Genomic DNA, 24,088 nt, shown 5'->3' with positions numbered 1-24,088 from the left:
GGGGGGCTTTAGCCCTTAACAGGGTGGGTGGAGCACTTCCTCAGGGGCAGGGGGTTCAGTGGAACCCGGAGACTCGAGCTGTTTGAGTGCATTGACCCAGATGCTTCCATGCCAAGTCTCTGAGTCCTAATCCTTGTCTACTGGGGCATGACCTTGGTAGAACAGACTTGTCTTCGGTTGAGAATTTGATCTTCTCTGGATCTCCATTCTTCTCTTTCTCCGCTGGGGTCGGTTTTCACACTGCTATTGGGGACCACAGAGGAGGCCTCCTCCTTGTCGACAGAGATGCTCACAGTTTCTGTAGCCTGTCCAAACTTGGGTCCTGGGGGTCCTGGGGTGGCTGGGCGTGTCGGGTATGTTCCCATCACTTCAGAGGGGCACTGGGTAGTGGTAGGGTGTGGCCTGGTGGATCAGGATGGCGTACTTGGTGGCGGGGGGCAGAATTATAGTGAGGCCCCCTGTGGTGAAGGCCCGGGGCCAGCACTGGCTCCTTGGCCCAGGCATCGCTGAGGAAGGCGACAAGTCCTGAAGGGGTGGGTGAGAAGGGTAACCATCCGCCATCTTGTCTCCCCTGTGGCTGCGCCATTATTCTTCTAGTGAATTCCCAGACCCGATTCTTAGCTTTTTCTGCCCTCCAGCTGCAGAAGATAAAAGTCTCTCTCTCTACTTGCTGCCAAGGAGACTTTTACACTTTGCCTTAAATTGATGATTAAGTCCTCAGCCTTTCATTGCCTTTCTTTAAGCATTGATAGCCTCCAGCCATGTGACCCCACAGTCCTTGCAGTCCTATTTCCCTCCAACTTCTGAAACGCCTGGGGATTGGCCTCCACCAGTGCCTTCCTTCCAAGGTTTCCCAACCCAGGGCATCCCCAGTGAAAGTTTTAACAATTGCACCAGGTCCAGAGTGCCAGGGCCTTCCTGCTCCTGACCTTCCAGCTCCAAACTGGTTTTAGAAGTCTGCTTCCTGTCCGACTTAGGCTCGGGTCATGATCTCCCGGTTTGTGAGTTGGAGCCCTTTGTCTGGCTCTGTGCTGACCGCTCAGAGCCTGGAGCCTGCTTCGGATTCTGTGTCTCCCTTGCTCTCCGCCCCTCCCCCACTTGTGCGCGCGCGCTGCGCGCGCGCGCGCGCGCTCTCTCTCTCTCTCTCTCTCTCTCTCAAAAATAAATAAAATGTTAAAACAAAATTTTTTTAATTTTTACTTTTTTTTATTAAAAACATTTTAACATTTATTTTTGAGACAGAGAGAGAGCATGAACAGGGGAGGGTCAGAGAAAGAGGGAGACACAGAATCTGCAGAGTAACAAGGTGAACCGCCAACTGGTTGTAGCAGAGGCCTTAGCCGGTCCCGCAGGGAGCCCTGGGGCTAAGTTGGCCCTTCAGCGGTCTCAAATTTAGGCAAGAGGACTTGCCATTGTACCGCGTGTCAGGAGGCCACCTAACCTGGGGCGAGGCAGAGGAGTATTTGGATGGGAATATCTGAGCGCTCACTAATATGAAATAATGCCTCAAGCGGTGAGCCATCAACAGTCAAGCCACCTGACCGCTGGGGGCGTGAGAGCCCTGATCCCGAAGTGGAGGGAGAGGAAAGGTTCTCGGATATCACAGGCCCCCCCCCTCCCCCCTCGGGAAGAGAGAGGCTGGAAGATGCCAGGTTCTTGGTGACATCCTTGAGCTGCTGCGTGAAACCTTGCCTGAAGTCACATTTCCTTCGTACTTTTCAGTTAAACATGCAAATTCTCCTTTACGCTGAGGCCACGTGAGTTGGGCTTTCTGTCCCTTGCGACCCAAAGACCGTCCACGATCGGTGGATCCGCGTGGGAGCGCCAACGCTTTATTCCCGTTTTCAAAACCAGAGGCCAAGATTAAATTTGTGAATTGGAAAATGCACAAAGGTTTCGGTATAAATTTAATGAGGATTGTTTTGTTTTGTTTTGTTTTTGACTGTTGGGTTACCTGAACATGGGGTGTGAATTACCTATGGAAATGTTTACAAACTTACACTGTGGTATAATTGGCGCTTGTTTGCGCCCTTCATTAATATTTAATTTCACACCATTTCTTGAACGAATTTATTGGCACATTTTCACATTCCGCTGAGAGACTTAACATAAATCACATTAATAATAAATGGCAGGAGAGCTTTTTACATTTCTTTTTCTGAGCTATCATTTTAAACTAATTTTCTATGACAGGGCGTCCTAAATGTACTCTTGAAGATAAGACTTTCTTAATGTGTGCCGCGGCAGCCAACAGGGAACACCATGTGATTTTAATTATATTCACGTCTTGGATTTTGACAGTGCTTTCTGTCATTAACTCTTGCTTAGTGTTCCTCTTCATAAAGGGTCTGCAGCCACCCATGAAAAAAACAGGCTTGCTCCGACAAGTGCTTGAAGCTCAAATAAAACTAAAGAAGCAAGGTCATCAGCTGAAGCAAGAAGTGTTCTTGTGGGAACTGGGGCGAGACATGTTTGTCAGGAAGGCGAGGACCTGAATTCTTCAGGTGGCCCATCTTCCCGTTGACAGGCTGTCACGCTCCGTCTACTTCCTGAGAAACCACCAAGTTAAGCCGTATTTAGTCATAAGTAATTCAAAAGTTTTATGCGGAAGATAAGAGAGGATAAACCACCAGAAGCCCATCTTTAAACGCGTGTCAAGAAGGAAGCTGTGGAATTTCAAAACAAACTTTAAAATAGTTTAAAATTCTTTTTTTTTAATTTTTTTAACGTTTTTTTAATTTTTGAGACAGAGAGAGACAGAGCATGAACGGGGGAGGGGCAGAGAGAGAGAGAGGGAGACACAGAATTGGAAGCAGGCTCCAGGCTCTGAGCCATCAGCCCAGAGCCCGACGCGGGGCTCGAACTCACGGACCGCGAGATCGTGACCTGAGCCGAAGTCGGACGCCCAACCGACTGAGCCACCCAGGCGCCCCAAAATAGTTTAAAATTCTTAAAAGCACTTTTTCGCCAAGCGGATATTAAAAAGAAGCGCGAAAACTGGTATTTTTCCCCCCTGCAATGCTGCTGTGAAAGTATAGATTCTTTTGATGGCAAGTGGTAGAAATCCAGCAGAGAGGGTGATGGGGCGATTAAAGTAACCAAAATGTTCTGTTGCAAAGTAAGAAGGGGAATCCCTCCTCCCCCTCTCCCGTAGCCTACTTCCACTTCCAAGGGGATCCCCAAGTCGGGATAACTATTGGTTTTGCGTGCACATCGACCTTCTCCTGCTAACAGCATCCCCTTTGTTTTGGAGGAAATACACCTGACGCCCTGTCGGCACCGTGGGGGTGCTGTCAATCACTGGGCCCCTCCCACTCCTGCAAGCAGGGTGGGCTCGTGCCTCCGGCTGCCCCTAACTTAGCCGTACATCTTCCTGGAGACAGTGATTGGGCCAAGAGGTGGGCACGTGACAAATACTGGCCAATCAGAGGCTTCTCCTCTGAAGGCCTGAGGGCTGGGTCTCAACGCTGTTCTTGGTAAGTGGAGTTTCCTGAGCAAGGTCACGGAAAGGGAAGTAGGTAGGAATGTGGTTAGAAGCCCAGAGAGGAGCCAACCCATTCCACAAAAGGAAGGAGAGCACTGAAGGGGGAGGTCCATGGGAAGAGTCAGGAGTGGCAGGAAAAGTGTCAGCGAGGTAATTGGGAGGGTGGGGGTGGAGAGCGTGGAAGGACGAGGAGGGCGGGACTCCCAGGGAGGCATCAATGCTGTCTCTGTCCCAGGTTTCTCTCCTTGTGGGACAAGAGCCTCAGAAAGGGCCAAGGGCAAGGTGGGCCCCTGGCACGCCCCTGGTCAGACTGATCAACATGAAGACCCAGCTTTAATAAAGATTAAACAAACAAACAAGCAAGGGCCCAGGAAGCAGGAGGTGGGGGTGCTGAACAGTGCCAGGGGCTGCATGGGGAGGGTCAGAAAAGAGCCCCAAGGACCCACTGACCAGATACTGGGAAGAAGACATGGGCGACAAGGAATCTGAAGAGTTTGCTATCCAGGGAGTGTTGTAAACCCCGACCCTGCTCAGTTTTCTCCATGAAATAGTCAGTAAAATCCACATTGCTGATTCATGCCAGAGCACGCAAGATTGGCATGGGGGAACAACAGAGATTGCTTTCAAGGACAGCGGATGGCTCTGCAGTGACCTCTAACACTCACAAAATAAGAACAGAAGGCTCCTTTCTAAACCTTCTAAATCTCATCCGTTGAAAACCTGCGGGCAAGGCCATATCGAAAGGAGACATTTGCACTGTTATTATTTGATCTGGTTCTGGAGGTCCTTTTCTTTGCCTTGAAGAGGACGACGCAGTGGGTAGGGTTGGAAAGCCTCATGAGCCCCGTGCCTCTCTGGGGAAGGTCTGCCTTTTGTTTCCATGCTTGAACCCACCAGAGAGACCCAGTCAGAAGGTCACTGCTGGCCAAGTTATTCTGGACATCGTTGGGCAAAACTGTCACCATCACTGATGTCTGGATCTTATTCTTCCTGTGGGGGCTTAGAGGGCGGTATCTGGGTGGGAATCCATAAAGCCTGAAGCTTTACTAATAAGAAACATTAGATGGAACAGTCTGGTTCAGTCTAGAGGGGATCAAAGTAGAAGGTCCTGGCCACTAAACTCTGCCCCCAAGCATGGACCAGGAGGAACCTGTGAGCCTTCCTCGCTGAGGATGGCGCCAAAGGCAGGAGGTGATGGCGCGTGGCCATGTTGGTGGGGACGAACCCTAGAGCCAGGGGCTTCCATTTACCTTGTACAGATGACCCTTGAACAATGTGGGGGTTAGGGGTGCCACCTCCCTCCCATACAGTCAAAAATCTGCCTATAACTTTTGACTCCCCCAAAACTTAACTGCTGCTAATAGCCTACTCTTGACCGGAAGCCTAACCGATAGCATAAACAGATGATTAGCACGTATTTTGATTGTTATATAGGTTGCATACTGTGTTCTCAACAGGAAAGCCAGCTAGAAAGAAGAAAGTGCTCTTAAGAAAATCAGACGGGGGGCGCCTGGGTGGCTCAGTCGGTTAAGCGTCCGACTTCAGCTCAGGTCACAATCTCGCGGTCCGTGAGTTCGAGCCCTGCATCGGGCTCTGGGCTGATGGCTCAGAGCCTGGAGCCTGCTTCCGATTCTGTGTCTCCCTCTCTCCCTGCCCCTCCCCATTCATGCTCTATCTCTCTCTGTCTCAAAAATAAATAAAAACTTTAAAAAAAAAAAAAAAAAAGAAAATCAGACGGAAGATAAAACACATTTCCGGCGCTGGACTATAAAAGCATCCACATGGAAGTGAACCCCCACAGCACATATGGGTGCTGTTTAAGGGTCAGCTGTACTAACCGGACCTCCAGAGGAGCGGCCTGGGCAACATCAGTTATGTGGTGTCCCAGCATGTGGCACAGGACAACGAATGCAGTGACGCTTACGAAACTGAGACCCACAGTCTCTATTATGCGTCTCTGGGCAGGTGCAAAGCCTCGGTGCCACCCAGCCATGCAGAGAAAATAGCCCTGCGCTTCAAGAGAACCAGTTTGCCCCAGATGAGCTAACAATGGCCGAGCCAATTGAAGCTTCCCAATCAAGAGTCTCCATGTTGGATGGTGACCAGGCTATCCACTGAAACCCTCTCTCCTTGGGAAGGTTGGAGGTGAGAAGCAGACAAAAAGAGATGCTAGGGAAGGCCCTGAGAGACAGACGCCACCCCCCCCCGCCCCCACTGCCACAACTCCCAGCAGCCTGAAAGAGTGGGACCCACACGGCCCCTGGTCCCTCAGCCCCTCGCAGAAGAGGCTGAGCTTGGCAGGCCTCGTCTTGGGAGCCTCTCTAGCTCCCAGGGCTCACCAGGCTCATTTCTAAATGCACACCCACCATCTGTTGGCTGATTTACGCCTGGCTGGTTGCAAAGTCGAGGCTCGATTTGGGTCTTGGGACTTGAATTCATTCCAAAATCAAAGGTGTCAAGCTTAGTGGCCTTAAAATTCTGGAATCATTTTGGGAAATGAGGACGTTGTACAATCTCTTGACGTGTCTTCCATTTTCAGAGAAACATGGAGAAGGTGCCGAGAGTCCCCCTGAAACAACCGTTTCCCCATCTGGGCTGGGGCCCCTGTGGACCAGGGAGGGGGGCGCCCTTGGGAAGCTCCTGCTCACACCCACCTGCTCCCTTCCTGGATCAGCTTGCTTCCTTCCTGTCCTCCTTCCTCCCTCCTTTGCTTTTATGTCCCCGCGCCCCATACCGTTTCAGCGTTCTGTGCAGAAATTTGAGTTAATCACATGCCTAGTTCATGTGGTTCTGTTATCTCTAGTCCACGCAAGACCCCTCTTTTGTTTGTGATAGTTTATTCTCTGTTATCCGCATTCCCCTTTGCCATTCTGTAGCTCCTCTCCTGCCATAGGCAAATACTCCCGCAAATGAATCTTTTCTTTGTAGGTGTCCTTGTAAAAAGAGTCTTGCTGCTTTGTATTTTGTATTTTGTGATTTTAGAGACAGAGAGACAGAGTGTGAGCAGGAGAGGGACAGAGAGAGAGGGAGACACAGAATCTGAAGCAGGCTCCAGGCTCTGAGCCATCAGCACAGAGCCCGATGCGGGGCTGGAACTCACGAACCATGAGATCACGACCTGAGCTGAAGTCAGACGCTTAAACGACTGGGCCACCCAGGCGCCCCCCCCCCCCCACCCCAACCCATTGCTTCTAACCCTGCAAAGTTCTCCGTGGTGTGTGTGCTGGGCACCTGCCACTTACTCCCAGACCCACTTTCCACCTTGCTCAGTGCTCTGGGAAGCGAAACTCTATGAGCTGTAGCTATCGGGTTCTCTTATCTTCCGGCTGCCAGTTGAATTTGGGCTTCAGGAAGCGTCATCAGGAGATGAGACAGTAGGCAGGGGATGAGGCTGGGATGTTTATTTGGTCTGATGGGCTGGGGGAGCAGTGGCTGAATTCCTTTACCCACGGCAACAGGCCACCGCTCATGTCCAGAGGCCTCTTCCTGCTGTCGCTCCTTCAGGCACCAGGGAGGTGACAGCTCCCAGCAGATGCCAATCTGATGATGCTTGGCTGTCGCTTGTTGGTATCTCCGGATGCTGCCCGTACCTTGCACATGATTCCATCACCGAAGTCCCCCCCGGCTGCCCTGTTGGATCCGCACCCTGCCTGACTCAGCATGTACTCACCACATTTATTTCTCTTCACTCCATGAGCTGGGGACCCCTACATCGCCCGCCAGCTCCCGGCCCCCACAAGTATCTCTGGGATAGACATCTTCACTCCCCTCTTGCCCCCCCGTGGCCTGCCTTTCCAATCTCAGTGCATTCCCCTTGCTCTTAAGGCTGGAGCATCTAGGATGGTTCTTCTTCTTCTTTGTGGTCAGTTACCACGGGGGTTCTTTTTTTAATAATTTTTTTAAAAAAGTTTATTTATGGGGCGCCTGGGTGGCTCAGTCGGTTAAGCGTCCGACTTCGGCTCAGGTCATGATCTCGAGGTCCGTGAGTTCGAGCCCCATGTCAGGCTCTGGGCTGATGTCTCAGAGCCTGGAGCCTGCTTCCGATTCTGTGTCTTCCTCTCTGTGACCCTCCCCCGTTTATGCTCTGTCTCCCTCTGTCTCAAAAATAAATAAACATTAAAAAAAATTTAAAAAAAAGTTTATTTTGAGAGCGAGAGAGTGGGGGGAAGGGGCAGAGAGAGAGAGAGAGAGAGAGAGAGAATCCCAAGCAGGCTCTGTGCTGTCAGCACGCAGCCCGATGCAGGGCTCAAACTTTCGAACCATAAGATCATGACCTGAGCTGACCTCAAGAGTCCGACACTTAACCGACTGAGCCACCCAGGCGCCCCAACACAGGGGTTCTTAACCGGGGGCAGTTCCATCCCCAGGGGACAGCTGGCAATGTCTGGAGACATTTATGGCGGTCATGATTGGCAGTGGGGGTGGTCAGGTGCTAGGGACACGGTAAATAAATTTCTTCCAATGACAGGACAGCGCCCCCTTCTCCCCAAAGAGTTATCTGTTCCAAAATGTCAGTAGTGCCGAGATCGAGAAACACGGAGGTAACACAGCAGCATTTTGGATGTTAGACTTCCTCTTCTGTTGGGCTTTTATTTGTTCCAGAGAGGTAGCCGGAGAGCTTCTCAGATCTTGCCTGGGCTTCTGTGTTAGGTCCTCAAGATTCCTCATTTGTGCTTGAGAGGAGAAAACTTTGCTCAGTTGGGTTTAGTCGGAGAAGGAGAGTGTGGGCTGTGTCTGTCCAGTGTGTGTGTGTGGGGGGGAGCTGAACACAGGGGCACAGGAGCTTGGTGGGGGCCAGCGCCCCTCTTCTCATCACTCTGCTTCTGTCTCCTGTGCTGACAACATTCTCAGGCAGGTGGCTGCCGGGAGCAGTGAGACCTGATATTGTTAAGTTCAAGTCCCGCTGAAAATAGCTGCATCCTGTGCGTTGCCGATTCTCTGGCCTCAGACCTGTCTCCTGGACCAATGATTGAATTCTGGGGAGTGCACCTTGCTGGTCTCGTGCTCCTCCCCTATGGCCGGTGGCGATGCCCACCAGGACCATGAGGGCTGTCCGGGGAGGGGGGATGGGTCCCAAAATGAACACAGGCACTGGGGCTGGAAGAAGAGGGGAATAGACACTAGGAAGCATGTCCACAAGAGTCCCATGGGCCTGCTTCCTATCCTAACCTCCCAATCACTGGCTGTGTGATCTTGGGCAGGTCACTTAACCTCTCTGGGTTTCCTGTTTCCTTTCCTGTGAAATGAGAATGATAAGAACACCTGTCTCACAGAGTTGCTATGAGGACTATTTGAAATGACACTTATAAAAAGACTAGCATAATGTCTTGCTAAATGGTAGATATTACCACCAGAATTGTAGACGTTATGAATCTACCTCTGGATCCTGCTTCCAGGGGTTCTCAGAAGGCGGGCATCTGGGTGACGGAGGGCTGAGAGCAGGTGTTATCGTCGTTGGGCTGAGAGTCCTTCGAGAACACCCAGAGTAACGATGTTGGTGTGAGTTTAATGCCATTTAGGCATGAGGTCCTGATGCCATTAAAAGGATATTGAGAGGGGCGCCTGGGTGGCTCAGTCGGTTAAGCGTCCGACTTCAGCTCAGGTCACGATCTCACGGTCCGTGAGTTCGAGCCCCGCGTCGGGCTCTGGGCTGACAGCTCGGAGCCTGGAGCCTGCTTCCGGTTCTGTGTCTCCCTCTCTCTCTGCCCCTCCCCCGTTCATGCTCTGTCTCTCTCTGTCTCAAAAATAAATAAACATTAAAAAAAATTTAAAAAAAAAAAAAGGATATTGAGAGAGAGTTCTGGTTGAAGCATGGAGTTAATAGATACTTCGCTTCAGAGTTAGGTGTTCGGCCAAGATACCAACATGGCGGCGTGATTCCTAAGGGTAGATATGGAAGGGTTGGAAGCTGGGTGAGAAAGGCATGTTCGAGAGAGCTTTGGTATGCCACGAGTGCCCCTCTCCTTACACCCCCTGCCTCTTACCCTAAGCTTAGAGGCCAACCGCTTTGAATGCTCGGTATGTGTCCGCTGGCATTCAGAGCCCAGGGCACCTGACTCCTGGATGGAGGACATAAGGGTTGGGCCTGAGAAGAGGTGCGGCTTGCAGGGCCCATGCTTCTAGGGTTTGCTGGGGGAAAGGAAGGGTGAGTGCTTCCCGTGGGTCGGATGAAAGTGCTCGTGAGGGGTCACTGCAGTCCAGTCCAAGAGTGGCAAACACATCTTGGCAGAGAGAAGCTAGCGGTAGAGCCAGAGGCCCAGGGCTGGGGCTTGCGATGCATTTGGCTTGTTGAGGGAGCTAATTGTAACCCAAAACTCTCTCCTCCACACTTGGAGGGAAGGGACGCCAAGAAGGGAAAGCATGCCTGATCATCCCCATTAACAGGACATGGCTGGCCACGGCCTTCATTTGCGTTTCTTTGCTCTCCTGGGATTGTCTTGCCCAATCAAATAGTTGATTCGGTAGAGGGGCTTCCAGAAAAACTGACCAGCTCTCCAATGGGAAGCATCAACCTTTGTGGCCTAAGATTCCGTGGCTCAAAATCCTAGCCTGGCCGCCCCCACCAATCCTGGACTGTTGTATCACGATTCTTACCCAATCTTAATCTAGCACCCCCCAGGCCTGATTTGTCCCAAGCTTACTATTCTCGGTACCTCCCGACCTTAGCTTTCCTTCTGTGAGACACTACTGGGCTTTGCAAGGCGGTGACCTGCTTATGACGACCAACCACAGTGAGCAGTAAGCTGAGCTTTGTCTCATCAGCAAATACGGGAGATTCTTCTAGATGGGGAGATGGTAGAGCCTCACCCCTGCAAACCCATGCTAAGTACCAGCCAGGGGGTTGTCCTGAGATACATCCCAGTTCCGGAGAGCACAGAGGCTGGATCAGCATGACGGCAGCTTTGCTCCTTGACTTTGCTTGGCCCTGGACCGTCCGAAACTTCTGCCAGCAGAAAGGGAGAGGCTGGAAGGGCTTCTCAGGCTGGCTTCTCTGGAAGCAGACGCTGTGGGGGAGTTTGGCCTGCAGGACATTTCTCGGGGCAGTTTATGAGGGAAGGATGCCTGAATAAAGGAAGGGCAGGAGCAGGAGTGCACAGAGGGGCCAGGTGACCTGTGACGTCTCCCAGTGGGCCTGTGGCCAGTCACTGGATGTGGGGACGGGCTGCTGGGGAGGCAGCCGCTGAGAGAAATGACGGCGCTCCCAGCCACTGGGCCGGAAGTCCCTGCCGGAAGCCAGCAGAAACTGGTGGCCGGCCTTTGTCCAGTCACATCTCTCTCAACGTCTGGGCCCCAGCTTGGAGAGCAATCTCCTCAAAAGGAAGATGGATGATTTCCACTATTTTGCAGAATTAGATGTTTAGTGACTAACGTGACAACGATTTGTGACTTGAAGGGGCTGGAGAAAGGACAACCGGGGGCGCCTGGGTGGCCCAGTCGGTTGGGTGTCTGACTTCGGCTCAGGGCACGATCTCACAGTCCGTGGGTTTGAGCCCTGCGTCGGGCTCTGTGCTGATGGCTCAGAGCCTGGAGCCGGCTTCGGATTCTGTGTCTCCCTCTCTCTCTGCTCCTCCCCTGCTCATGCTCTGTCTCAAAAATAAATAAAAACATTAAAGAAAAATTTTTTTTAATTTTTTTTAAACGTTTATTTATTTTTGAGACAGAGAGAGACAGAGCGACCAGACCAACCAGAAGCGACCGCCGGCAGGTGGACAAAGGGAATGGAGTCCATCCGGGCGCTTCTGAGCTGGGACTGTGGGTAAGTACGTCCCACTACAATGTTGGGAGACGATCGTGTGACCGTCCCCTCAATTCCTCAGGGGCCTGATGTATGGCCACCCTGCACTCGCATGTCCTGGCCACCTCTTCTGGGGTTATCAGCACCAACCATTGGGTCCAGCTTTCTGGAATGGAGAGGGGGTGGACGTGAGGAGGGAAGGGACACAATATAACCTCTACTTTCTAGAAGAAAGTGGAGGGGGGGAGGAATCACTTAAATCTAAAATCTTCCTTCAAGCAATCTATTGATAATAGGGGCAGCACAGGGGAATTTTAGGGCAGTAAAATTATTCTGTTTGACACTGTGATGGTGGATTGAGGTCACTATGCGTTTGCCAAAACTCACGGAACGTACGATACTCAGAGCGATCTCTAATGTAAATGTGGACTTTAGTTAATAATAATGCATCAGTATCGGCTCAGCTATGACAAACATACCACAGTAATGCGAGATATTAATGATAGGGGAAACTGAGTGTGGGGGGAAGGGAGGTATGTGGGAACTCTACACTTGCCGTTGAATATTTCTGGAAACCTAAAACTGTTCTCAAAGAATGAAATCTATCAATGAAAACAAAACAAATCTATTAATACAAGGGCATATCTCTAATCCCTTCCAATGAACGCTCACAGCACATGGCTGTTTTCTGCAAAGAAAACCGTTCAACGCACAGAAACAAATGACGTAAGCCCCGGTTTTTATCACGCTTAAAGCCAGCTATCTAGGCACAAGCTTTAGCTGACGCAGACCCCGGACTCACACGCTCCGATCCTCTCAAAGGTTGCGCAACCATACATTTTCAGTTTCAATAATTCCATTATTTATCTTTGAAAGATACCAGAGCCTTGGACAAATAAGTCCTCTGCGGAGCTCTGAGAAACGACTCCACCTGTTTCTGGGCGGTCTTTCTCCTTCCCCAAGATGACGTTCTCTGCCGGGTAAGTCTCGTTTCCAGCTTGGAAGTGGGGAAGTTTATAGACACACACAGACACACAGACACACAGACACACAGACGCACACACTCTTTCTGGAGTCGCACTCTTTTGCGCTTCTCAGTGAGGGGCCATTTCGACAGGCTTTCTGGAATGGGGAGGGGTGGATCACCAGAGAGCGGGTCTGGGGTGCTGGCCGCCCTCCCAGGTCTCTCCCTTCAAGCTGCGTCACCCCTCTGTTTTCCCCACTTGCTGCCAGCCCTCACTGCAGGACCCCCCTCCTCCAGGCAGGCAGCAGGGGTCCCGCTCCAAGAGGAGGCAGCCCCTCTCTGTTCTCCATCAGCAGCCTTGTGCCTCTCACAGCCCGGATTGGTGCTTTGTCCTGTGTCCCCCTGGGGGGGTGGCCTCCTGCCTCCAGCTGTCGCGCATCCCAAACCCCACCAGCCTTCCTTGCGGGTAACGCGATGTTCTAACAAGTGCCGTTTCAGTGTTTCCCAGCTCTGTCCATACCTGGCTTAGCCGGCTCCCTGCCAGCCGTTGGGGGCCCACACAGTTCTGCTTCTACTAAAATAATCTTCCAGCTCTGCGATGGGGCAGAGGACTACTGTCTTTTCTTTCTCAAAACAATTTTTAATGTTTATTTATTACTGAGAGAGAGACAGATCGCGAGCGAGGGAGGGGCAGAGAGAGAGGGAGACACAGAATCCGAAGCAGACGCCAGGCTCTGAGCTGTCAGTGTGGCGTCCGACGTGGGGCTCGAGCCCAGGGACTCCGCGACCATGACCTGTGCCGAAACTTAACCGACCGGGTCACCCAGGCGCCTCGAGGAGGTACTTGTCTTCAAAGAAATGTCCGAATAGCATCCCTACGTCCCCAAGAAGCTCTTCCCTTTTGGAATCAAAGTCCCTCCCCAGCATCAGGCTCCTACTCCAGGTGCCAGACACTGAGGTCCTGGTCCTCCCTCGTGTGTGCCCAGCCCCAGTCCATGGGGACCTTCCCTCCACAAGGTTCTGGGAGAGCACAGGGCACCCGGGTTCCCCTCATGGGCTCTAGAACCAGGCAACCTGGGTCCTGATCTTCCTGAATGACCTTGGACAAATCACAGAACCTCTTTGAGCCTCCGGTTCTTATCTGTAAGGTAGGGATAAGGGTCACACCTACATCCCTAAGGTTTTAGTACAAGCCCTGGCTTCTGCCAACAACTGTGAGTCATAAGGTCACCATTTTATTCTGACCGGTCCCCAGCAGGCAGTGCCAGAGACTCCCCTCCCCATGTCGCCTGGGGCTGAGGGCTGGGCAGGCCTGAGCTGCACCTTTATTGACATTCCCACCCCATTAGGTTAAATGCTGCCCCTTGTCCCCAGATGGCTGCGGTTTACAGGTGTTTTTCTGGACACCGGAAGGCAGCCCCTTCTCACGGCCAAGGATGAGACAGCCAGCCAGGAGCCGGGGATGCCTGTGGACAAGGGCTTCCCGCGGACAATTGCGGTGTTGCACTGATGGTTTTGCCCATGATTTTCATCAGGGGTGTGGAGAAGCAGGGTGGGGCCGGAGCTGGGTGGTCCTGTCCTCTGTGGAAACCGAGGCCCTGAAGAACACGGCCGTACTTCTTGACCAGTAACACCCTCTCCCTGTCCCATTGGCGGGTTTTGGATGAGACAGCAGGTGACTGCAGTCGCTTTGGGGATCTAATGAAGACCATCTGAGCACAAACCAACTTGGGCTCTTCAAAGATATTGTTCTCTGTCTGAAACCTCTCCTAGACACATTTCTGCCTGTGAACACATGCGCACACACACGTGCACACACACTCAGAGCCTGTCCCTAACGGACGACTCCTCAGTCCTTCCTATTCTTACTTTACAAGTCAATGCCCAGCAAATGCTAGGCTGTGATCTGCTTTCCCTGGACATGTCCTGGGGTGTTAACACTTTCCCAGCCCATTAGGGAGGGACTTGGTGAGCGCCACAAAGACACGGTGGGCCAAGAACACCGTGCGCAGGACATGCTTAACCCCGCCGGTGCGGTCATGAACTTGGTCTGGCCCACCCGACGTAGCTCCCTCCGTCAGTTTCCATCAAGGGGGTCAGCTTCCTGTTCCTTCTAATCTGAATTCCTCAAACGTGGGCCCTTGTTCAGGCATCTGCCCTTCTGACAAAACTCTGGAATGTTCTGTGCACAAAGCAACAGAGAAATCCCAAAAGAAAGACGGACCGATTTGACTACATCAAATGTTAAACTTCGGAAGGTTAAGGAAACAATGCATTAAAGGCAAACCACAACCCGGGGAAAGCATTTGCCACAAAGATAGTGTGTTCAGCAAATATTTATTGAGCGCCTACCGCTCGCTGGGCATCGGGACACAGAACTAAGGCCGGAGCACAGTTGTGAAGTTGTCTTGTGTGTGCTCACGCACCTCTGTAAATGTGTGTGTGGTGGGGGTGTGTGGAGGGAGTCCCGGTCGGAGGAAGTCCAGATGGGACGGAGTTTGGCACACAGGAGGGGCTGGACCATACACATGGAAGGGATAAAGCCAGGAGGGGACAGAGGGGGCCTTCATCAGGCGCCAGACCCCCGGGGCCCTGTAGACCTTTGTTTTATTTTTTTTTAATTTTTTTATTATTATTTATTTTTTTTTTTATTTTTGGGACAGAGAGAGACAGAGCATGAACGGGGGAGGGGCAGAGAGAGAGGGAGACACAGAATCGGAAACAGGCTCCAGGCTCCGAGCCATCAGCCCAGAGCCTGACGCGGGGCTCGAACTCACGGACCGCGAGATCGTGACCTGGCTGAAGTCGGACACTTAACCGACTGCGCCACCCAGGCGCCCCTGTTTTATTTTTTATACTCTATTCTAAGAGCCATGAGAAGCCCTGGGTGGATTTTCAGCAGGGGGCAGCAAGGCTGGATTTGCCTTTTTTCAAGCTCACCCTGGCTGGTGAATGAATGGATGGTTGAGAGCAGTGTCGGGGCAGATGCAGGGAACCCTGTAAGGACAAAATGGCAACCGTATGAGGTCAGGCAAGTGGCCGTGCTGGCTTAGACCAGGCGTCATAGCCTTCAGGTGGCTGTACCTGGTCAACACGTTGACGGCGATGTTGTGAGAGACTCTGAGCCCCAGTTACCCACCAGATCCTGAGTCTTGGAAACACTGTCAGATGATAAATATTTGTTGGTTTAAACTGCTAAGTTCGGGAGTCATTTTGAACGCAGCACTAGATAACAAACACACCCCTGACTATTGTTTAAGGCAATTTTTTCATTTAGCAGCTATTTCTCGAGCAGCCACTCTTTCGGAACAGAAATCATACGTAAGAATCTTAAGTAAAAAGCAAAAGATACCGGGTAGTATGGAGGATACGATCTGCTTTTTATGAAAACGTGTGTGTGCGTGCACGGAAAATACTCAGAAGGATATTTATACACCACAGTGTTTATTGCTTTCCGCCTGAAATTTTCCTGTATTGTCTGAATTTCTCTACAGTGAATGTGTAGAACTTGGGGAAATAGGAATATGTTAATGCAGCTTCCTGGGAAATCTCTGACACACTGCGACACGCGTAGCGGTCGTTCAGGGGGACGTGTTAAAATGCTGAGCCGGATTCAGTGAGTTTCCAGTGGGGCCTGAGGTCCTGCATTATTCTCACAAGTTCTGATGTGACGCGGGGACTGCTGGTCCAAGGACTACGCTCCGAGGAGCCAGGCTCTAAAGCGACCCCGGATTTAGCTCAGCGCTCCGGGCTCGAATGCTGACTCTGTCCCTAAGGTGTAGTTCAGCATGGAGAAAACTACACATCTGCCTTGGTTTTGGTTTCCTCTTTTGTAGAAGGAAAGAGGAGTGCACCTGTCCTTGTTGGAGCTCCCTCCTCTGACCTTGGGCCCTCTCCGGGGCCCTGAAATGGACCTAGAAACCAGTTTTTCAAGCCACGCTTCCTGCCTCTTCCTGTGAGGTGCACTGCTGTCCTCTCCGGAGAAAGCCTGTGTCTCCTAGTCAGTTGGAAGGGGGCTCAGTCCCTGTGGTCCCACACCGCCGCCCCGCCCCCCCCCGCCCTCCACAACACCTTGCCCTGTGGGTCTCTGTCCCTCCATGTCCCTGCAGTCCCACCTCCTTCCAGACGATGGCAGCAGAGGACAAGGAGTCCCAGAGGGTGATCTCTGGCCAACGTCTTTCAAATGATTACAAGACTGTGCCAGTTCTGATTCACATATTTATTTATTTATTATTTAAAAAAATGTTTTATTTATTTTACAGACACACAGAGAGAGACAGAGAGTGCAAGAGGGGAAGGCGCAAAGAGAGAGGGAGACACAGAACTGAAACAGGCTCCAGGCTCTGAGCTGTCAGCACGGAGACCCAATGCGGCACTTGACCCGACGAACCTGGAGATCATGACCTGAGCCGAGGTCGGACGCTTAACCGACTGAGCCACCCAGGCGCCCCACCTAATTCACATTTTTATTTATTTAGGATTTAGGCTTTTCCCCCTAAAAAGACTTCAAGCATTAAATGACGTGGGAGACTTCAGGATTAAAAATAGAACAGAGGCCATGCGGAGATCTTACCTTGCACCGGAGCCGACCCTCGGGTCCTCAAGTTGGTGTTGACTTTCAAGGGAGGTGAGGTCAAAGGAGAAGCACAGGGGCCTTCCGGGCCAGGATTGGAGGGGGTGACCACGTGGCCAGCTACAGCCAGGCTGGGACCCGGCGGCTGCTGTTTGCATTCCAGCCTTACATTCCCAGGGGTTGTTACCTCAGTTTACATACGTGGCAACAGATTCAACGAAGAGAGCATGGTGACCGCTGCCCCTCAGCTTGTTAAGTGGCAGAGCTGGGACCTCCCCCTTGCATCCTTCCGTCTCCCTCCGGTGACAAACACGACTTTTATTTTCTGGTCCAGCGGCCATACCCACCTGTTGGCAGAGAGAAGGTTTTTTGTCTTTACCCCTTGAGCTTAAACACATCAGAGTGTGCCAAATGAGCCGGGACCACAATGGGCCGTGGTTTCCACAATAGTTGCGCAGGCCCCAGAGCAGGTGGGTGTGTGGCACACTGTGCCAGGGGTGGAGGGTAGAGAGCAAACTTCCTGGAGACGGGAGCGAAACTGGTTCAGTCCTATTGTTTCCTAATGATTTCCTCCACTCTGGCCACACTGGCCTCCTTGACATCCTCCAACATACCAAACACACTCCTACCCCCAGGCCTTTGCACCTGCTGTCCTTCTCCCTGGAACACGGTTCCTTGATAACATCAAGGCTCATGTCAACCCCTCCTTCAAGTCTCTGCCCCAAATGAGTCTTCAAGGCGCCTACCCTGACCTCTCGATTTACAGTTGCATCCGCTCTGCGCCCCAACCCGGATCTCTCTTACCCTGCCCTGTGTTTTCCCAGCATGCATCACCTGGTAGCATACTATATTATTGATTCAGGTGTTAGACCTATTCATTTATTTATATGCTGACCATGTTGACCATAATAATGCTACTGCCCCGACCTCCTGGGCCTTCTTCATTATCTTGCATAAACAGATGCCCTTCCCAAACATACAACTCTTATTTTCTCTTAAAAACATAGAATGTCCCCCCTGCGAAGTATCTTATGGCGGGACCCTCTTCCCAGAGTTCAGACAGACATAATTTTTATTTTATTGTGTTTTATTTTTTTAAAGTTTTTAATTAAGTGGGACGCCTGGGTGGCTCAGTCGGTTGGGCGTCGGACTTCGGCTCGGGTGATGATCTCACGGTTTTGTGGGTTCGAGCCCGGCATCGGGCTCTGTGCTGGCAGCTTGGAGCCCGGAGCCTGCTTCAGATTCTGGGTCTCTGCCCTTCCCCCACTCATACTCTGTCTTTCTCTCTCTCAAAAAATAAGTAAACGTTAAAAAATTTTTTTTTAGAAATAAAGTTTTTATTTAAGTAATCTCTATGCCCGATGTGAGGCTCGAACTCATGACCCCGAGATCAAGAGTCACACGCTCTTCCGACTGAACCAGTCAGGCACCCCAATTTCTATCTTGTTTTTGCCCTCAGTCTGTTTGGCAATCTGAAGTCTATGGGCCCCTTTCCAGAAAAATACATAAATGCACTTTAGATGTATAAAGCAAAATACTTTGGAACAAAAAAAAAACCAGTTGTGTTCAAATGTAATGATGCAAATATTTTGAAAACATTGTGATACAATGATGCACGTGCTTCTTTATGAAAACACTAAACAGAGAGATCTAGTAGTGAGTCTAATAACTAACTTGATCTTAAAGTAGTTCTGAGTATAGGTATTTTAACACACTCGCAATGCCATCTGCTCATGAGCTGTCTGGGCACTGCTTACCCCAGGAGGCCAAAGCCAGTGGCAGCGGGGGGGTGGGGGGGGTGTCCTACCCCTCGTGGCCAGGATTGTCACGGGTTCCCCACGGAGATGGAGCTGGAGTCCTCCGTGAACCTTGTGGGTTCTCCTGCAGAGGGCCTGGAGGAACTGGCTTCAAGTAGGGGCTTAAAAAAAGAGGGGGAAGCCCAAGGAGGAATGTGGTCAGCCTGGCAGGTGCTCTGGGTGCTCCGAGGAACCTGGCTGCAGAAGGTCACCGGCATTGAGGGGTTCCGGGGGACTGCCAAGCACCTTGAAATTAAACCCGTCTGATTCCCACGGCTTATCAGGATTCTAGAGGCTCCCCGAGGCTGTCTCCTGTGTCCGAGACTGAGAAGCTACCCTGAGGGGTCCCGATATTTCCAAGGTTAAGGGGGAGTCATACAATTGATACTGTTTCCATTGTTGGTGTGAGTGGTAGATACATGGCAAAATAGGTAAGACAGTACATCCTGGATTTTCTAGGGTATTCTGATGGTGCATATTTCTAGGCCAGCATCAGAATATGTGTCCCACTTTTGGGTATGGGAAATGCTGTAACCACACACGTGGACCAGGTTAATGTTTTGGAGATGGGGGGACGTGTGCTTTGCTGGGACCTGTGTATTGTATCTGTTGGTCCAGAATCAGGCAGAATCACTTTTACAGAGAATCACTTTTACTCCTGGGATGGGGAAAGGCACCTCGACTAACATTTTTGTTCACGGAATGCAAGACCTCGGAGTAATGCAAAGTCTTCGATAAAAAGAGTTAAAATGGGGGCACCTGGGTGGCTCAGTCGGTTAAGCGTCCGACTTCAGCTCAGGTCACGATCTCACGGTCCATGAGTTCAAGCCCCACGTCGGGCTCTGGGCTGATGGCCGAGAGCCTGGAGCCTGCTTCCGATTCTGTGTCTCCCTCTCTCTCTCTGCCCCTCCCCCGTTCATGCTCTGTCTCTCTCTGTCTCAAAAATAAATAAACGTTAAAAAAAAAAAAAAGAGTTAAAATGCCCGAGTGGGCTGCCGGCTGCAGTTTGGGGTTCTTTGGGGATCACAAGGGGAAAAGGAGAAACCCAGCTGCAGGCAGGGCCCCGGGGAAACCCCAGGAATACCTGAGGTAGGAGGGCTGGTGTCTCGAGGTCAGCGATGATTGATACACATCACGTACGTGCTTGAAATGTAATCCGCTGGACAGGTTCTGCAGAAGGTGGGGTTCGGGCCTGCCCAAAACTTGCCGTCTGCCCCAGGAACACACTGAAGTACTATTTGTACCAGGCTCAGAGGGGACAGGGATTGTGGCTTCTTGGGTCGCCCCGGATTACTGGAGTGTTGGCCAAGGGATTCTGCCCGTCCTGGGTAGAGACCTGCCGTGTCCTATGTAGCTTTAGGAGCGGGGGGTGGGGTGTCGCCAAACAACCTGTCCTCCCAGCCGCTTCTTCCTGAAACCCTTGCATAATTGCCTCGCGGTGCTGCAGAAGCTGCTTCTAGCAAGGTCGCTGGGATCAAACTGAAGTTCTTGGTTGTCTACACACATCGTCTTGCCACACATTTCCAGTCCAGGCTGTTAGGCCCTCTATTTAGCAGTGACCACTCTGTTCTTGCATATATCATGTGACCCGCCAGGGCCCATCACCCTTGTTAACCCAAACCTTCAGGGAAAGTCACATACGTGCGACCTTGTCAGTGGCGCTTGGGAGGTGGGAGGCAGGAAGGACGCCTGTCTTAGGTGGGGTGGGGGAACAGGAGGAGATCACGAACTACAGGACCAAACGGGGGCCAGCCAGGCTGCGCAACTATGCAGAGAGAAGCATCTGGGCCTCCCCCCTCAAGCCACCTGATTTTATAAGGGAGACCTCAGAAGGCCGGGAAGCTTGGGACCCGCGGGCAGTCGACCCTTGAGTGAGTCTGTCAGTCATCTCTCTTTTAGCCTTGGTGAGGAGGATATTTATCCGCTCGGTTTCATCTGAATCCTGCATGAGAGTTTTGCAAAGAGGGAAAGATCTCCTTTGATCCCGCCTTCCTTGTGTGAGAGCTCAGCCACAAATAGTGTGATGTCCTTTTAGTTTCCCCCTCTAACACGCCCGGCTTTGTTCTTCCCACTCTCAATTTCCTGTGCCGACCCTCCAGGTTCTAGGCCTCCAGTTATGTTTTGGTGGTCTCCTATTTTTATCCTTTCCCTTTTGTTTCGTGGATAGAAGGAGGTACAGATGCATTTCCTTCCAACTGAGGGTTTTGGAAATCTCCAATGGGCTTTAGAAATGTCACATGGCACACTGCAGTGGCAGAAGCTGTGCAGAAACACGTGGGAGCTACAGTCTGGAAACTCAAGGTCCAGTTCCAGCCTAGACCCTCAGTAACCTCATAGCCTCAGGGAAGTCACAGCCTTTCTGGGAATCCATTTCTGCATCTGTAAAGTGAGGGAGTGGGTCCAGTAGGTAACTCTGGGCTCTTGGGGTTGCAAATAACAATAAACCAACTCACACTAGCTTGAGCAAAATGAGGAACTATTGGCAATTGGTTGCCAAAGACGAGTGGAGTGGCCAGGCTGTGGGAAGGCAGCAGGACCTCAGGAACAAACGGGGCCAGGCATTTGATGGTCGTCAGGACTTCCTCTCTGTCTTCTGTCCCCACTTTATTATTTTTTTTTTGTTAAAAAAATTTTTTTAATGTTTTATTTATTTTTGAGACAGAGAAAGAGAGCATGAGCGGGGGAGGGGCAGAGACAGAGGGAGACACAGAATCCGAGGCAGGCTCCAGGCTCTGAGCTGTCAGCACAGAGCCCGATGCGGGGCTCGAACTCGCAAACCGCGGGATCACGACCTGAGCCGAAGTCGGACGCTTAACCGACTGAGCCACTCAGGCACCTCTTTTTTTTTTTTTTTTTTTTTTTTTTTTTTTTTTTTTTAATGTTGGCCTCTTTTGTTCTCACTACAGGCTTCTTCATGTAGTGGCTAACATGGGTCCAGTGGCTTTAGCTGCTCCATCTAACAGCTTTGTGACCTGACCATCCGGAGATGAGACAGACTGTGCTGACTTCTTAATCCAGAATTCTCGTGGAAGGGCTCTGACGGGCCCAGACTGGATCTGTGCCTGCCCTGAACCAGTCAGCTGTGGCCAGAGAGGCATAGCCACTTAGCAAAAAGTGGCTGCTCCCCAGTCCCACGGTGATTACGTGAATGGGGATGGGGGTTGCAGGTGGAGACAGATCCAAGAAAATCTAGGGGACTGGACATACGGGAAAATGTGCAAAATAACACGTTTGGGGGGTTGATTGTTCATGAAAGTTCTGCTTTGGCTGTGTCAAAACACAAAATTATCTTCTCGAGTCTCTGATCAAAGGTCTTAACATCCTTTGTTCTGAGAAAACGTTGGCAGGAAATTAAAGCAAGTTTTGAAGAAATTATTGGTCAAATCTCAGCTCACACAGCTGATTTTCCCAAATGGACACAATTAAAAAATAATCCAGCTGAGAGGATTCTCGGAAGATAATGGTGCAGGAAGCAACCAGAATCTCTCTCCTCACCTAGACAGCTGATTGCTGGCAGTCTGATGTAACTATTTTGGAACTCTGGAGTCTGTTAGAGGCTTGCAAGTTCCAGGGGAAGTCTTGGGCAGTAAATTGCAGTTAATTTCAGTCGATTTCAGCTCTTAGCGCAGTAGCACTTGCCCACCCCCCACCCCCAGCCAGGTGGCAGACAGCTGTGCATGTGTTCCTGGAGCAGCTTGCACACCACATGTGGGAACCCAGGTCGGCCAAAAGGACCCTGACTTACAAATATCAGGGATCTGTGCTCTGACTGCTGTTTGCTGCTTCTGATCTCAGAGGCACACAGAGGAGGGCCCCTCTTAGTAACACAAAACGCACCAAGATGAAATCATGAAGAAGTAGAAAATTTGAATAGATCAATGACTAGTAAGGAGACAATCGGTAATCAAAAATCTTCAGACAAAAAAAAGCCCTGGACCTGAGAGCTTCATTGGTGAATTCTACCCAATACTTAGAGAAGAACTAATACCAATTCTTCTCAAAAATTTCCAAAAATCATGACGGGGACATTATCTTCCTAGGTCATTCTAGGAAGCCAGCGTTGCCCTCATACCAAAGCCAGACAGAGACACTACAAGAAAACTACAGACCAACATCCTTTTTGGACATTGATGCCAAAATCCTCAATGAAATACTAGCAAACCTAATTGAGAAGTATATGAAAAAGATTACACACTGTGACCAAGTGGGATTTATTCCTGGAATGCAAGGATGCTTCAACATATAAAGATCAATTGATGTAATACACCACACTGACAGAATGAAGGGAAAAAACACACATGATGATCTCTGTTGATGCAGAAAAAGAATTTGACAAAATTCAACCGTATTTCATGATAAAAACCCTCAACAAACTAGGATTAGAAGGAAACTACCTCAACATAATAAAAGCTATACATTAAAAACCCACAGGGATTCACAGAACAAGAACAAATCATCCTGAAATTTGTTTGGAACCACAAAAGACCCCAAATAGCCAAAGCAATCTTGAAAAAGAAGAGTAAAACTGGTGGTGTCACAATCCCAGATTTCAAGATACACTAGAAAGCTGTAGTAATCAAAACAATATGGTGTTGGCAGAAAAAGAGACACCTAGATCAGTGGAACAGGATAGAAAGCCCAGAAATAAACCCATGATTGTATGGTTGATTAATCTTTGACAAAGGAGGTAAGAATATGCAATGGGAAAAAGACAGTCTCTTTGACAAATGGTGCTGGGAAAACTGGACAAGCTACATGCAAAAGAATGTGGACCACTTTCTTACACCATACACAAAAATAAACTCCAAATGGATTAAAGACCTAAATGTGAGACCCGACATCATAAATATCCTAGCACAGGCAGCAATTTCTCTGACATCAGCTGGAGCAACATTTTTCTGGATACGTTTCCTAAGGCAAGGGAAACAAGACCAAAAATAAACTATTGGGATTACATCAAAATGAAAAGTTTCTGGGGGTACCTGGGTGGCTCAGTCGGTTGGGTGTCCAATTTCGGCTCAGGGCATGATCTCACGGTTTGTGGGTTCGAGCCCCTCATCGGGCTCTGGGATGACGGCTCAGAGCCTGGAACCTGCTTCGGATTCTGTGTCTCAATCGCTCTCTGCCCCTCCCCTGCTCATGCTCTGTCTCTCTCTGTCTCAAAAACAGATTAAAAAAATTTTTTTAAAAATTAAAAAAAAATAAAAGTTTCTGCACAACAAAGGAAGCAATCAACAAAACAAAAAGACAACCTACTGAATGGAAGAAGATATTTGCAAATGACATAGCCAGTAAGGGATTAGTAACCAAAATGCATAAAGAACTTATACAACTCAACACCAAAAAAACCCCACAAAAAATCCAATTAAAAAGTGGGCAGAGGACACGAATAGACATTTCTCCGAAGAAGACATACAGATGGCTAACAAACACAAAATGATGCTTACCATCACTAACCATCAGGGAAATGCAAATCAAAACCACAATGAGATATCACCTCACACCTGTCAGAATGGCTGAAATAAAAAACACAAGA

The 24,088-nt window shown here is 50.4% G+C and overlaps 1 pseudogene; it reads right to left on the bottom strand.

Annotated features, from left to right (window-relative positions):
- Positions 1 to 289: 289 nt before the first annotated feature.
- Positions 290 to 11,213, bottom strand: LOC109247469 (NADH dehydrogenase [ubiquinone] 1 alpha subcomplex subunit 3-like; annotated as a pseudogene).
- Positions 11,214 to 24,088: the final 12,875 nt, after the last annotated feature.

This window comes from Panthera pardus, unplaced genomic scaffold, assembly GCF_024362965.1.
Source record: "Panthera pardus isolate Hobbes unplaced genomic scaffold, ASM2436296v1 HiC_scaffold_3, whole genome shotgun sequence".
Taxonomy (NCBI): domain Eukaryota; kingdom Metazoa; phylum Chordata; class Mammalia; order Carnivora; family Felidae; genus Panthera; species Panthera pardus.
The sequence above is the reverse complement of the archived record's forward strand: the minus strand, read 5'-3'. Positions and strand labels throughout refer to the sequence as shown.